The sequence below is a fragment of the Notamacropus eugenii genome, chromosome 4 (genome assembly GCF_028372415.1).
Source record: "Notamacropus eugenii isolate mMacEug1 chromosome 4, mMacEug1.pri_v2, whole genome shotgun sequence".
Classification (NCBI taxonomy): Eukaryota; Metazoa; Chordata; class Mammalia; order Diprotodontia; family Macropodidae; genus Notamacropus; species Notamacropus eugenii.
The window spans coordinates 149,241,541-149,256,990 of NC_092875.1; the positions used below are offsets into that span (position 1 = coordinate 149,241,541).

General features: G+C 39.6%; 1 protein-coding gene across 2 annotated transcripts in view; it reads left to right on the plus strand.

Annotated features, from left to right (window-relative positions):
* Positions 1–15,450, plus strand: part of NCALD (neurocalcin delta) — a 579,604-nt gene that overhangs the window by 321,547 nt on the left and 242,607 nt on the right. For both annotated transcript variants that reach the window (XM_072603368.1, XM_072603367.1), the window contains one exon: positions 12,117–12,197. The gene's annotated coding sequence lies outside the window, so the exon portion shown is untranslated. The remainder of the gene's footprint in view (positions 1–12,116; positions 12,198–15,450) is intronic.

Here is a 15,450-nt window from a genome sequence, read left to right on the forward strand (position 1 = left end):
TGTGTCTTTGCCTGATGGTAAGCATTGTTCTTCCTCGTCAGAAAGGAAGGGAGGAAGTGTCTTTTCTCCGAGAAAGTACCCTTCAATAGTTTTATTTCTTTTCCCTTTTCTGGGCATTCTCCCCAGCCAGTGGCTTGACCTCTGAATATTCTCCTCACACTCACCTCGCCTCCTGGTCCTCCTAGCCAGCGTTTGGGGACTGAGATTCAAATGCTGCTTCCTGCCTTAGGGCTTTTGGCGGGGGCAGGGCTGCTATTCAGTGTGAGAATTAAGTTCAGATGGTCAGGTCGGGCAGGGCTGCCTCTCAGGCTCAGTTCCCTCAGGGGGTTTATGCACAGACCTTCCACAATGAATCCAGGCTCCCGCCCACTTGGGGAGCCCCTGTCTGCAGCCGCCTCTCAGCTTCTATCTCCCGGGGGGGCCCAAGCCATGGGGGTACCCCACTCCCCTCTCGACCCACCAAAGAGACTCTCTCACCGACCCGCGTCACCTGTGGGTGGAGGGGCTTGTGCCGCCGCTGGAGATCCCGTCTCTGAAGCCTGCTCAGATCTGTACCTCTCGGAGCCACGGCTGCCGCAGGTCTGGGCTGGGCTCCGCGTCTGCAGCGCGATCGACCTTTTGCGAGAGGTTTGCGGGTCCTCTGTGGGTGGAGGGACCCATGTGGCTGCAGGATATCCTGTCCCTGTAGCCCGCTCGGATCTTTTCCTCACGGTGTCGCGGCTGCTGCCAGGCTGCACTCAGCTCCCAGGCCTGGCGCCCAGTCCACAGAGCGAAGGACCCCCCGCAAGAGGTTTGCAGGTCTCTCCGGAACACAAATCTCCCTTGGTCCAATATTCCGTGGCCTCTGGGTGAAGAATTCACCGTGAGTTGGTCCCCTCTAGCCGTTCTGTGGGTTGTGGGTTCGGAGCTATGTGTAGGTGCGTCTTTCTACTCCGCCATCTTGGCTCTGCCCCAAGAATGTTGAACTGTTGAAGAAAATAACACCTTTAAAATTAGATTAACCCAAATGGCAAAAGAAGTCCAAAAAGCCAATGAGGAGAAGAATGCCATACAAAAGCAGAATGGGCCAAATGGAAAAAGAGGCCCAAAAGCTCAGTGAAGAAAATAATTATTTAAAAATTAGAATAGAGCTAATGGAAGCCAATGACTTTATGAGAAATCAAGAAATTATAAAACAAAACCAAAAGAATGAAAAAATAGAAGACAATATGAAGCATCTCAGTAGAAAAACAACTCATTTGGAAAATGAATTCAGGAGAGATAATTTCAAAATTATTGAACTACCTGAAAGCCATGATCAAAAAAAGAGCCTAGATATCATCTTTCAAGAAATTATCAAGGAAAACTGTCTTGATATTCTAGAACCAGAGGGTAAAACATAAATGGAAAGAATCCATTGATCATCTCCTGAAAGAGAGCCCCAAAGGAAAATCCTAGGAATATTGTAGCCAAATTCCAGAGTTTCCAGGTCAAAGAGAAAATACCGTAAGCAGCTAGAAAGAAACAATTCAAGTACTGTGGAAATACAATCAGGATAAACAGGATCTGGCAGCTTCTACATTAAGGGATCAAAGGGCTTGAAATATGATATTCCAGAAGTCAAAGGAACTAGGATTAAAACCAAGAATCACCTACCCAGCAAAACTGAGTATAATACTTCAGGGGAAAAAATGGTCATTCAATGATGTTGAGGACTTTCAAACATTCTTGATGAAAAGACCAGACCTGAAAAGAAATTTTGACTTTCAAACACAAAAATGAAGAGAAGCATGAAAAGGTAAACAGGAAAGAGAAATCATAAAGGACTTACTAAAGTTGAACTGTTTGCATTCCTACATGAAAAGACAATATTTGTAACTCTTGAGACTTTTCTCAGTATTTGGGTAGGTACAGGGATTATACACACACACACACACACACACACACACACACGTGTGCGTGTGTGTATATGTAGAGAGAGAGCACAGGGTCAGTTGATTAAGAAGCGATGATATCTAAAAAAAATAAAATTAAGGGGTGAGAGGGGAATATATTGGGAGGAGAAAGGGAGAAATGGAATGGGGCAAAGTAACTCTCCTAAAAGAGGCAAGAATAAGCTTATTAAATGGAAGAGAAAAGGGAGGAGGTGAGAGGGAAAAAGTGAAGCTTACTCTCTTCACATTTTGCTTAAGGCAGGAATAACATGCACACTCAATTTGGTATGAAAATCTATATTACACTACAGGAAAGTAGAGGAGAAGGGGACAAGTGGGGTGAGGGGGATGATATAAGGGAAGGCAAATGGGAGAAGGGAGTAATTAGAAGCAAACACTTGTGGGGAGGGATAAGGTCAAAGGAGAGAGTAGAATAAATGGGGGGCAGGATAGGATAGAGGGAAATATAGTGAGTCTTACACAACATGACTATTATGGAAGTCTTTTGCAAAACTGCACATATATAGCCTATATTGAACTGCTTGTCTTCTCTGTAGGGATGGGGGGGAGGGGAGGGAGGAAGGGAGAGAAGTTGGATTTCAAAGTATGAGGAAAGAATGTTGAGAAATGGTTTTGCATACAAGTGGGAAATAAGAAATGCAGGTAATGGGGTAAAAAAATCTACCTTGCCCTGCAAGAAAAGAGAGAAGATGGGGATAAGGGAAGGGAAGGGAAGGGTGCGATAGAAGAGAGGGCATATGGAGGGAAAGGGGTAATTAGAATGCAAGATGTTATGGGGTGGAGGAGGGGAGAGATGGGGAGAAAATTTGGAACTCAAAATTTTGTGGAAATGAATGTTGAACACTAAAAATTAATAAATGAACATTTAAAATTTAAAAAACATGTTGAATTGTTTGCCTTCTCAATGAGGGTGGGTGGGGAGGGGCAAAGGGAGAGAATGTGGAACTCAGAGTTATAAAATGAATGTCAGAAATTGTTTTTAAATGCAATTAGGAAATAAGATATATAGGGGTATAGAAATCTATCTTGTCCTACAGGGAAAGTAGAAGGGAAGGGGTTGGGGGTGGGGTGATAGAAGGGAGGTCAGATTGGAAGAAAGGGTAATCAAAATACATGCTGTCCTGGGATGGGAGGTGGGAGGAGATGGGAAAATTGAAATTCAAAATTTTGTGAAAGTGAATGTTGAAAACTGAAATTAAATTTTAAAGAAAAGAAAGTTAAATAGCCAGTATGACCTGGGAGGAGGTTTTAGTTTCTCTAAAGAGGCTGGAGACACTATCCCTGCTTGAGTGAGAGCAAAAGCACAGAGAATAAAATGGAAACTGATACCATTTGGGTGTCTCATAAGCAGAAGAAATGTACCATAATCATATCCACGGGCAAATAAAAGTTTCTCATAAACAGGAAAGCACAGAAGCAAACACCACAATAAAGAGACAGATTATCTACCTACCTACCTGCCTCTCTATCCCCTCAATGCCCTCTGACCTAATATCGACAAGCCCTTGAGATAAACATGAGCTCAAGCTTCTGTTCCATGGGACAACTCTATTTCAACTGGGACTGTGCTCCTATACATAGATAGACAGGGAATAAAATGAAAGTATCCTGCAATATAGGAAGGAGGGCACTAAAAATGGAGTGGAGAGGCCATGAAAGGCCAACTTTAGAATTTTACACAGAGTCATCGCAGCCTAGGTTTATACCAGTCAGAGCAGTTGGCTCATGAGAGAAAGGTGAACCTTAATTCCTGTGAGAGCAGCTGTAGCAGTGCCTCCTGCATTTTCCCAGATCTCTTTCTCCCTGACCACCAGCAGAAGGGACTGTTTTATGCTCATAAGAAGTGGTAGAAGGTAAACTCCTTGAGGACAGGGCCTATTTTTTTTTTCCTTTTTGTTCTTTGCATCTAGCTGAGTGTCTTACGCACAATAGGCAATTAATAAATATTTTGAAAAAAAAGTGAGACAAATTCTCCCTAAACTTCTTGATTCACAATTATCATTGTGAAAGGAAGCATTGTCATGGGGGGGGTGAGGTTGATATTGGGGTTGAGGATTTGTTAAGCATAAGCCTTTTGGTGGTAAGTGCTTAGTTCAGAAATAGTATACAGGAAGTTGGGGGTGGGGATGGAGAAGGGGATAAAACTCTGGGGCTGGAAGTAAAACCACAGTTTCCTCTAGAAAGTCAGAGTAGTAGGTAGTGTGCTAGCAAAGGTGGTGAATGGCTGGCAATTCTGTGTTATTTTTTTTTTTTGCTCCATCTTTCTCAGTCCTTGACAGAAAATAGTCCTATCCTCTTTCCATCATCCATTATTATCCTTAATTATACTATTTCCACCCTAAGTCTGTGATACCCTTTCTTTGATTTCCTCTTGTCTCTGACATAGCTTAGAAATCTTTTTTCATCACCCTGCCTTAACTCATTTTGAATTCTCATACTCTTGATACGATTTTCATAGAATAATGCTAGTTATTGTTATTATTAATTCTCAACTACGTATCCTTGCTTTCATTTTCTCTATATGTCTTAAAAATAATCTAAGTTGTCCAGTAAGGTTCCTTTGCCATTGTATCAGTCTCTTTACAAAATGTTCTTTTTTTCTCTGTCATCAGAATTGTTTCTCTTTGTATCTTCAGAATTTTACAGAATATTAGAATTTGAGAGTTAAAAGAAACTGCAGTACCCATCTCATTCAGCTCATACACAAAAAAGATTTCATCCTCAAGAGCTTCTTTTTAATGTTGATTTCTATAGTACAGTTTTAGCCAATGGGATCTTAGGATCATAGGTCTAGAGCCAGAAAGGACCTTTAGAGGACATCTGGTCTACCCTCCTCATTCTACAGATAAGGAAAATGAAACCCAGGAGCCTACTTGTCCTTTTCCTAAACTTTAGAAATATACTTTCCTAAAATCTAGGGTTTATGCCACACTATTCCTGACTTTCCTCTCCTTTGTAACAAGTTCTAAGGTAGATCGATCATTTCTTCCCAGTTTTCTCATCATTTCATGATCAAAAACCAGTTCCTTATTACTGACAATTGGGTCCTTAGTAGAAGTTCCCCTTTGTGGTTTCTTCCACTCATTTTTATTGTACCTTTGTTACTTTTTAAGAAAACAAAATGGGGGACCTGGGTCCTGGCAGATTGACAAATGTTCAAAAGATAAAGAAGGAATGGAAAGAGAAGGTAGAAACATCTTCAGCTGGTGGATAGTGAATAAACCCTTCATAACTTGACCCTTTCCTACCCTTCCAGTCTTCTTACATCTTACTCTGTTCTACATACTCTTTGATCCAATGATCACCATCTCTTTACTATTCTCACACAAAGATGCTTCGTTCCCAGTATTTTTGCTGGCTCTCTCCTATGCCTAGAATTTTCTTCTCCTCTCTACCTTCTGGCTTCCCTGGCTTCTTTCAAGTCCCAGTCAAAGTGCTACTTTTCTCAAGGAATCTTTTCTAGTCATTAATATTAGTGCTTTCCCCCTGAGATTATCCCCAGTTTGTCCCATATGTATCTTGTTTGTACATAGTTATTTGCATGTTGTCTCTCCCTTTAGAATGGGAGTGCCTTGATGGTAGGGATTGTTTTTGCCTGTCTTTGTGTCTATAGTGCTTAACCACAATACTGAGCACACACTACGCACTTAATAAATGCTTGCTCACTTGACTTGTGAGGTCCTGAATGGGTATGCAGGACTGTACACATGATTAATGAATGCTCTGCTGTTTGGAATTGTAGTGTGGAACATAGAGAAATGGAATTGGGCAATCAGTTTATTTGGGGGTGGAGTGATAAAGAAAAAGGGTATAAACTCAAGCCTAAGACATTTCCTCTTTCAAACTATTGGCACTAGCCAATAGAAGGACAAATACAGCATCTTAGTCAAGAGCATGGGGGAGGGGATCAGAGGACCTATGTTTGAATTCAAGTTGGGCTGCTTCCTAATGGTATAACCTTGGGCAAGTCATTTCATTTCCTCTGGAACTCACTTTCCTCATCTATAACATGAAGAGATTGGACAACCTTCTTTCAGCTCTAAATTCTATGGTGAAAGATGTTCCTAATATATCCAGATTTCAAATGTCTACTTTCCTAAAATCTTTAGTTATTTCAGTGATAATTTTGGCTTCCTCTTGCTCATGAATTCTATGGGAGCAGCTAGGTGGTACAGTGGATAGAGTATTTCTGACTTGGAGTCAGAAATACCCAAGTTCTAATTCTGCCTTGGACATTGACTAGCTGTTACCCTAGGTAACTTAACTGATGTCTGCCTCAATTTTCTCATGTGTAAAATGGTGATAATAATAGCACCGACCTTTCAAATCTGTAGTGAGAAATCAAATGAAATAGCATCTACAGTTTGCACTTTGCAAATCCTAAAGGATTATATAAATACTAGCTATTATTAAATTATTGACAATTTAATTATTACTAAAATGGTAATGATTTAATTACCCAGTAGGGAAGGAAAGCTAGAAGCTGAGTTGAAAAAGGTTGGGGGAAGATCTTGTTTTCTTAACTCAATAAGAACTGACTGAAAAACAAAAGATCATTATCATCTATCTACACAATATACATAGTCCTTTAAGTAGTCTAGAACCCACAAATTGGGAAACTTCAACCCAGAGACATCTTGGCACATCTGGAATGGGGGAAGGTGGTGAGGTGAAAGGGCCAGCATGACTACTTTTGACTCCCTGTGATGCTCTCCCAAGCCATTTAGTATATGCCCTAATGGCTCTGCTTTTTTCATTTTCAGACACAGATGTATGCATACGCATTCCCAAGTACACATAGGATCTCACAGTGCCTGCTTATTCTCTCTCTGCAAGCTTTACCATATACCTTAACCTCTCAGTTCCCCAGTCTACTCAATTCCTATGGTGTACTCTTCCATTTAGCTACATACAGTGATGGTCATTCTCTTCATCTCATCATAACTCAATATTGTTCAATTTCTGTGATCAAGAACTCTGAAATACATAATCCCTCCTCATTTTTCCTTCCCTGTGTCTGATATATCCTAAACTATTCTTCCTCCTCATTGTAACCTCTGATCCTTTTATATTTTCCAAGGCTAACACCACTAATTTGACTTCACTTTCTTTTCTTTCCAATCTTGTCCTTTTAACCAATTCAACTCTACACTATCATCTACTCTCAAGCTCCTTGTTCCCATGTGCTATTTGATATTCAGGCCATGCCAAACACCAGCTCTGGATTATTCTCATCATCTTCCTCTTCTGATCCTGCTTGCATGTTGTTAAATGTAACTGAAGAAAACCAAGCAACTATGTTGACTGGATCCAGTACTAATCTATGTTGTCTAATCTCAAACAAACCCTCACTGAAGTGAGGTAAAAGTTTCATTCCTCTCTAATTGATTTTCTGTCCTACTCTTCAAAATGGAAATTACAAACCTTCTTTTCTCTCCTTAAGACTCCACCACCACCTACTATGCTGACTTATAAAGGCTTTGTCTTGCAGAGATCAATCCCTATGGGTTCCTAATTTCCTCCTTTTCTTAATCTTACAACCATTTGACATCATCTCCCAGTCTTTCTTCCACTCTCTGATGAGGAAGTCATCCTTTCGCTTTCCAGGGTCATCCTCTTACAAGTACCCCTAAGCCTGTTCTCTTTTTGCCTTCTTCAGTGGATTTATTCCCTCAGTTGTCTCTCTAATCTTTCATCTTTGTCTTGATTCTAACTCCTTCCTTGATACTTACAAATACACTCAAATTTCCCACATCCATTAAAAAGAATAAAGACCAAAAGCTCACATCATTATACTCCATCATCCTCTCAAGTTAACACCCTGTATTTCTCCCTCCTTTCTCAGCCAAACCCCTAGAAAAAAAATAATAAACCTGTCCATACTCATTTCCTCCACTTCTGTTATCTTTTAAATCTGACTTCTGACTGTAGGACTCAGAAACAGAGAGATTATAGGATCAAAGATTTAGAGCCAGAAGAAACCTTAGAGAGGATAGAGAGAATAAGCATATATTAAGTACCTACTGTGTGCCAGGTATTGTGTTAAGTGCTTTACAAATATGATCTTATTTTATCCTCACAACAGTGGAATATAGGTGCTGTTAGAATCCCCATTTTACAGTTGTGAAAACTAAGGCAGATAGAGGTTAAGTAACTGCCCCAGGGTCACATAGTATCTAAAGCTAAATTAGAACTCATGTGTTTCTGACGTTAAGCCCAAAGTTCTATCCATTGAACTAAATACCATTTCCTGTATTTCCATGGAAACCATATAAATACAATCTCATAATTTTTCATTTTTGGACAATGAGGCCTGGAGATTGTAAAGTGACTTGCCTAACATTCATAGGCAGTAAGGTGGTATAATGTGGACTTGGAGTAAGACAAACTTGAGTTGGAATCCTGCCCCAGATACTTACTTAGCTTTGTGTCATGCTGGGCAAGTCACTTAATCTCTTTTTGACTCTGTTTCCTTATGTGTAAAATAGAGAGAATAATAGTGCCTACCTCACAGAGTTGATATGAGGATCCAGTCAGATAGCATATCTAAAGTGCTTTGTTAACTTTAAAATGCTCTATAAATGCTGGCTATTAAATAACAGAAGTAGAAATAGGGGCTTATGAGGTAGGATAGAAAAGGAAATTGATGTGTAGCAGTGAGGCTCCTTGTCCTAGGACTGTTAATTGTCTTATTCTTGGTGACTCCTGTTTCAGGCTATCACAACTGAGCCTTATGTGGAAGTCTTCTGGAGATGAAAACCTAAAACTTGGCTGATCAGGATTAGGGGAGTGGGAGGCAGATAATTTTTTTGGCAGAGGGGATTTGTCTGACATATGCTGATAGTAGCCACTGTGCCAGCAACAGGATCATCAAATGGGTGGGCAGTCTGGGAATACAGCCATTTCATCTTTTTGGCCTCCTATAAAATCCTTCCATTAAATCTCTGTTAATTGAACTTCTGAATCACTTTGTTGATTTGCCAGAAAGTGGTAGCAGTATCTGATACCTTCACTTAGCTTTTTTCCACTTGAGTCTTAATTTGATCAGCTCTATCTTTCCCCATAATAGTTCCTTCTGGTCCTTTAGAATTTGAAGGAAAAATTGAGAACACAAAGAAAAATGCATCCTTCAACCCTGGTGAGCATGGGGATAATGGCCAGTTCTTTCTAGACAGCTCCTGAAAGGAAACCTCTTAACTACAGAGTTAGACATCCTTGTCTGCAGAATCCTTTGGCCTTAGACGGTTCAGAAAGTCCTCGCTTTAGCATGATAAGCCCATAGGTTGCTGAGTTGCACTAAGGGAGTCAGGGATATAAAGCAGATCTGTGATTTGATATAGAGAGCTCCTGCAGGTGAGCCACCTCTTGACCAATGCAAGTGAATACCATCTCTCAAACCTACATTATCTGGAACACTGAGAAGTTGAGTGATTTGCCCAGGGTAAGCCTGTAAGTTAACACATACATTAAAAGCTTATTATATGCCAGCTAGGTGGCACAACAGATAGACCACTAGGCCTGGAGTCAAGAAGACTCCTCTTATCTTCCTGAGTTCAAATCTGGCCTCAGATACTTCCTAGAAGTGTGACCCTGGGTAAGTCACTTAATCCTTTTTGCCTCAGTTTTCTCATCTGTAAAATGAACTGAAGAACGAAATAGCAAAGTGCCCTAGTACCTTTGCCAAGGAAACCCTAGGTGGGGTTACAAAGACTTGGGCATGACTGAAAATGACACATATACCAGGTACCATGTTAAGCAAAAAGAGCAGTAGTCCCTCCCCTCAAGGAGCTTACATCCTTCCTAATAGGGGAAAGCAACACATAAAATGGTGCTTAAAGGATGGGGAGTAAGGAAGGAAATACCTGAGCTGAGTCATATTCATTAAGTTCAAAGAATGAGGAATGGTTGGCTTGGGGCCTTTCCCCAAAGTGGAGAGTCTTAGAAGCACTCACCAATGGTACATAGAAGCAGAGTCAGTCTGTATCAGAGATGAAACTTGGACCCAGGTCTTCCTGGTTTCAAGGCCAGCCCTTGAACTATTTCTCACTAGAGGGAAAAACATAACAAAACCAAGCAAAGTATGGCTAACATCCTAACATCATTTGGCCTATGTGACTTGGATCAATGACAGATTGACACGATATTGAAACATGCATCTCTTGAGATGAAGAATACAGATAACCCAGCCTCTGTGTTCTCTGCTGTTTGCTGAAATAAGTCTTACTGAGCTCAGCACAGACACTCTAAAAGGCTTTAGGCTCCCCTCCCCCACTCCTTCCCTCCATGATCGAACCAGTCTGGTTTTTACTATGTCACGCTTTTTTCTCCTTTCAGTATCTTCAGCTAGGTAATTTGATGGAGTTGAAATCCTTGTATGTCTTTGTAAATTCTCACACACACACACACACACACACACACACACACCAAATAATTGTTTAGATTAATATATGTAGGTCTTCTGGAAGGAAGTTTACCCTTAGGGGAATCCTTACTAGTCTTCAATTAAGATTTTATTCATCAGCTTCATAAGGCCTTTCCTCATCTCTCCAGGTGTTTGTGCTTTCATTTAATACTTTATATTGTATTGATTTTGTGTGTGTGTGTATATATACATACTATTATATATAATATGTATTGTGTATTATATATAATAGTATATGTATATAGTAGACAAAGAGTTGGCTTCAGGGCCAAGAGACTAGGTTTCTAGTGCTTCCTCTGAACACATACTGACTGTGGGAAAATCACTTAACTTCTCCATGCTCTAGACAACTCATTGATGACTATAAGTTACAGAGAAGATCCTTACCTGATGTGGTAGAGAGACTCTCCTTACTAGGAAGATCTCTATACCTACAAAAAAATGACTTGCTTCAGGTCATAGTTCATAGGCAGTAAGGTGGTATAGTGGGTAGAGCGTTGGAATTGGAGTAAGACAGACTTGAGTTGGAATCCTACCTCAGACACTTACTTAGCTTTGTGTGACTCTGGGCAAGTCACTTAATCTCTTTTTGCTTCAGTTTCCTGAATATTATAGTAATATATCATATTACTAATGATATATTACTGTATTTATAGTAATAGATAACAGTTATATGCATCCAGGAGGCAGGAAGACCTGAATTCAAATGAGGCCTCTTACTTACCAACTATGTGATCCTGGGCAAGTCACTTCACCCCATTTGCCTCAATTTCCTCACCTGTAGAATGAGTTATAGAAGGAAATGACAAGCTACTTCAGTACCTTTGCCACAAAAACCCTAAATGGGGTCATGAAGAGTGAGACCTGACTGAAACACAACCGAACAGCAATAATATTTATATACCCCTCTAGTGTTTACACAGTTCTTGCATATATATTATTTCCTTTTCACAACAATCCTGTGATATATGTGCTATTACCATCCCCATTTAACAAGTGAGGAAACTAAGGCAGACACAGGTTAAATGACCTGTGGAGGGTCACACAGCTGGTAAGTATCTGAGATGGATCAAACTCAGGCCTTGCCAGCCTCTACTCCAGTATTCTACCCACTGTACATCAAACTACCTCCTTATAGTTGTATATGTTGTTATCCCCAACAGAATATAACTTCCTCAAGGTCAGAGAATATTTCTCTCCTTATAGTTGTACATGTTGTCATCCCCAATAAAATATAATGTCCTGAAGGTCAGAGAACATTCCATTTTTGTCTTTTTATCCCCAACACTGGGCACAGTGCCCATCACATAAGGGTAATCACTAGTATTTCCTTCCCCTCTCCTTTGTCCTAATCAATCAAGATTTGTTGTTTGACTGTGCTAAAGGAAGGAGGGAATGGAAGTACTAGTGATTAATATGCCATCTCTGCCATCTAAGGCATTTTTGGCATTTGTCCATAAGCCCTGAAATCATTTTGAAACCAAATTCTCATTCATTTGGCAGATCTGTGACCATTAATCTCTCATAGAAAATTCACACTTAGACCATTTTGAACTAAAAAGCCTACTGTACTGGTGTGTGTGTGTGTGTGTGTGTGTGTGTGTGTGTGTGTGTATGCTTTTTATAGGTATATTTCCTGTTTCCTGTTCACAGAGCCAAGTGTAAAAAAAATAAAAGTTATCACTCTTACCTCACTCTTGTTTCTCTGTCAAATGATTAAATAGAAGATATTCATTGATTATGAGTGATCTTGATTGCAGGACTGTCAAGCTGCTGGTTGTGAGATCTGCCCTGACACTGAGGAAAGCTTCGCCTGCTGTGGAACTCTGGGCCCAAATCTTGTGAGTCTTCATTTTTTTAAAAAATCTCATTTAAAATTGTCAGTTAAAAAAAGATCTTTTCAGTCTTTTTCAGAATTCAAACATGCTGTATTCTCACCATTTGACTGGTGAGGGTGATCTTTGCTTTTTGGCTCTTTTAGGCAGAAGAGGCCTCATTGCTTTATTTGATGTTTTGAGATGGGACTTCTATTTCCATTTTCAATCTTTGGGTACCATGAACATGACTGCCAGATAGAGTCTTTCTCTACTCCCACCCCTGAAACTTCTTTCCAGAATCATGCCTTCCTTACAGGGGCTTGGATGAGGTGGGATCCTTACTGGTGATGTATTAGGAGCCTTAATGGAGATATATGTGGGATCTTTTGCCTATAGCAATGGTACTTAAAAAAAAAAAAGGTCATGTACTTTAAAAAATATATATTTTGATGACTGAATTTTGATATAATTGACTTCCTTTGTAATCCTATATATTTTATATTAAATATTTATAAATATTATCTGAAAGGTAGTTCATAGTTTTCCCTGGACTGCAAGAGGTGTCTACCACCACAAAATAAAAGTTAAGAAACTTTGCTGGCTGGTTCCTTCCTGGATAAAAGGACTGGTCAGTTGTCTACCTCCTCACTTTCTAGTATCTACATTTAGTACAAAAAAACTAAAAGAAGATGGTGTAATGGAGAGCTGCGAGTTCTTCCTTTCTTGTTCAGATCTTTCTGAAATAACTTTTGTGAGTGATGTTTGATTCTCTATCAATTGTTTCCTTACAGATGATTTTACATTGTAAAGGAAGATATGACCCTGTGAAACATACTGTCCACGGGGTTTTCTTGGCAAAGGTGCTGGAGTGGTTTGTCATTTCTTTCTTTAGTGGATTAAGGCAAACAGAGGTTAAATGATGGCCTAGGGTCCCACAGTTAGTAATTATATTTGGCTGGATTTGAACTCAGATCTTCCTGACTCTAGCCTCTACCTACTGAGTTACCTAGCTGCCTCTAAGGGAGGGGGCAAGCCATAAATAACTAGAAACATACAAGATATATATTAACTGGAAGGTAATCTGAGAGGGGAAGGGACTAGCAGTTGAAGATGGGGAGGTAAGAGAGGCCTCTTGCAGAAGGTGGGATTGGAGCTGAGTCTTAAAGGAATGCAATGAGCATTTTTAATAAGAGCATTACTTATCTTTTAAAGGACCTCAAAAAGAGAGCTAATCTTTATGGTTGACTAACCAGTGTGGGGAAATGCTTGTCTAGCCCTTAGTATCATTTTACCTGATTATCAGGAGACTGAGTCTAAGTGAAAGGATTGACCTAATGCATCACTGGACCAGACTTGTGGTACAAGTAGCAAAAATAAAATATTTGCCAAAAGTGGACATAGGCAAGAACCAAATGATGCATTTCGTGTTGCATTATCATTGACCGGAAAGGGAGAAAGTCAACAGAAAAGGAAACTTGTATGGCTCAGCTTTTCTTCTACTTGGTCCCTCCTGGCCATGTCTCTGTGACTTCATTAGACATTTATTTGGTGAACAACCTAGATTTTCCTCAATGTGAGGTGAAAATGAAACAGCCCTGATACTAATTTTAGAGACCAGGCATTTTACAGGAAACTTATTTCAAAGTTATTAAACATCCTGATTTAAGCTATACGAAATTTACTGTTGGTGGATGGGCTGGTTCTTGTAATGTGATTACACAAAGCATTGGTCCCACTCCTGAAGGTCCATATCAACTGAGCACTTAAGAGAAAAGATAGATGGATGACAGCTTAGAAGAGAACTGAGCTAAACTGTAATTAGAGTCACATTTTAATCAAAAAAATCAACAAAGGATTTTTAAAGCACCTAGTCATATCAGTTACTGTGTTAGGAGTTAGCAATACAAAAGCAAAAATGAAATTGGTCTCAAGGACTCCATATTACCTGGAGGGATAGATAACATATATGTAAGTAAATATGAGTAAGATATACACAGATAATTTGTGGTGGGGTGGGGCAAGCAGAGGGAACATCAAGAAAGACTTGTAGAAGGTGGCATTTGGGCTGAGAATTGCAGATTCTGAGAGGCAGAGGTGAGGAGTGTATGAGGATGTTTAATCAGAAAATAACTGAACTGGAGACTGTGAGTGCCTCAAGAGTGCCCTGTATTACCTAACCCTTTGTGTCTCCTATGGTGCCTTGAACAGTGTGCTGGACACAGGAGGAAGAAATGATTGCTGTTAATATGACTAATGTGAAAATGTGTTTAATAAGAATGTATACGAAGAACCCATATAAGATTGCATGCTGTCTCAGGGATGGAGAGGGGAGGGAGGGGGACAAAATTTAAAATTTATAGAAGTGATTGTTGAAAATTAAAAACAAATAAATTAATTAAATTTTTAAAAATAAAATAACATACTTAAAAATAATTGATCGCTATTGTTAGGATAGTGTTCAAGAGTGTTTTAATTCTTTTAAATTTTGTTCCTTAGTTTGTTTCCTCATCCCTATCATATAAACCCCACTGAGTCTGAAAAGCAAGCTACCTTCCACTTATTTCTTTTCCATGTTTGAACTGGGTTATATATTTATCAAAAATCCAGTTTGTTGCATAGCCTTGCTCCTGCCAACTGGTCCATCAGATTAGGTAGCAAGGGGAAGGGAGATGACAGAGATAATGGGGGTGGGGAACACTAGATGTACAAGGGCAACTAAATGTAGGATCTAAAGATGCTAAATTTAAAACTAGTAGTAATATGGGTATGCTGGCGCCAGGTTGAACTGATACATGAAGCTCATTTGTTAATTTTTCAGTGTGAGCATTTACACCTTGGAAATTAGCAAACACTACAAATCAAGACTTGATTTATTGCTTTATTAATTATCTAGATTCAATACCTGATTGAGAAAATGTTAATAATTCAGACTAAACTTAGAAGTTCTTCATGCTTTTCAGTGAACCAGTTGTTAAACATTTACCAGCACACCTCTGGCTAGATGAGACCTTAGAGGTCATTAATTTAACTTTTTCACTTTTACAAATGAGCAAAGGCTTGAAAAGGTTAAAAAAAAAGCCTGTCCAAGATCACACAGATAGCAAGTGATGGAACTGAGATTCAAACCCAGGACTTCAGGCTCAAAAGCCACAACTCTTAGAACTTTATAGAAAAGGAAACTGAGGCACAGAGAAGTGTATCATAGAAGAAAAAATACCCTCAAGAGATTGAAAGCCTGTGTGGCCGGCAATGAATTTTAAATTATGAAAATCTATCA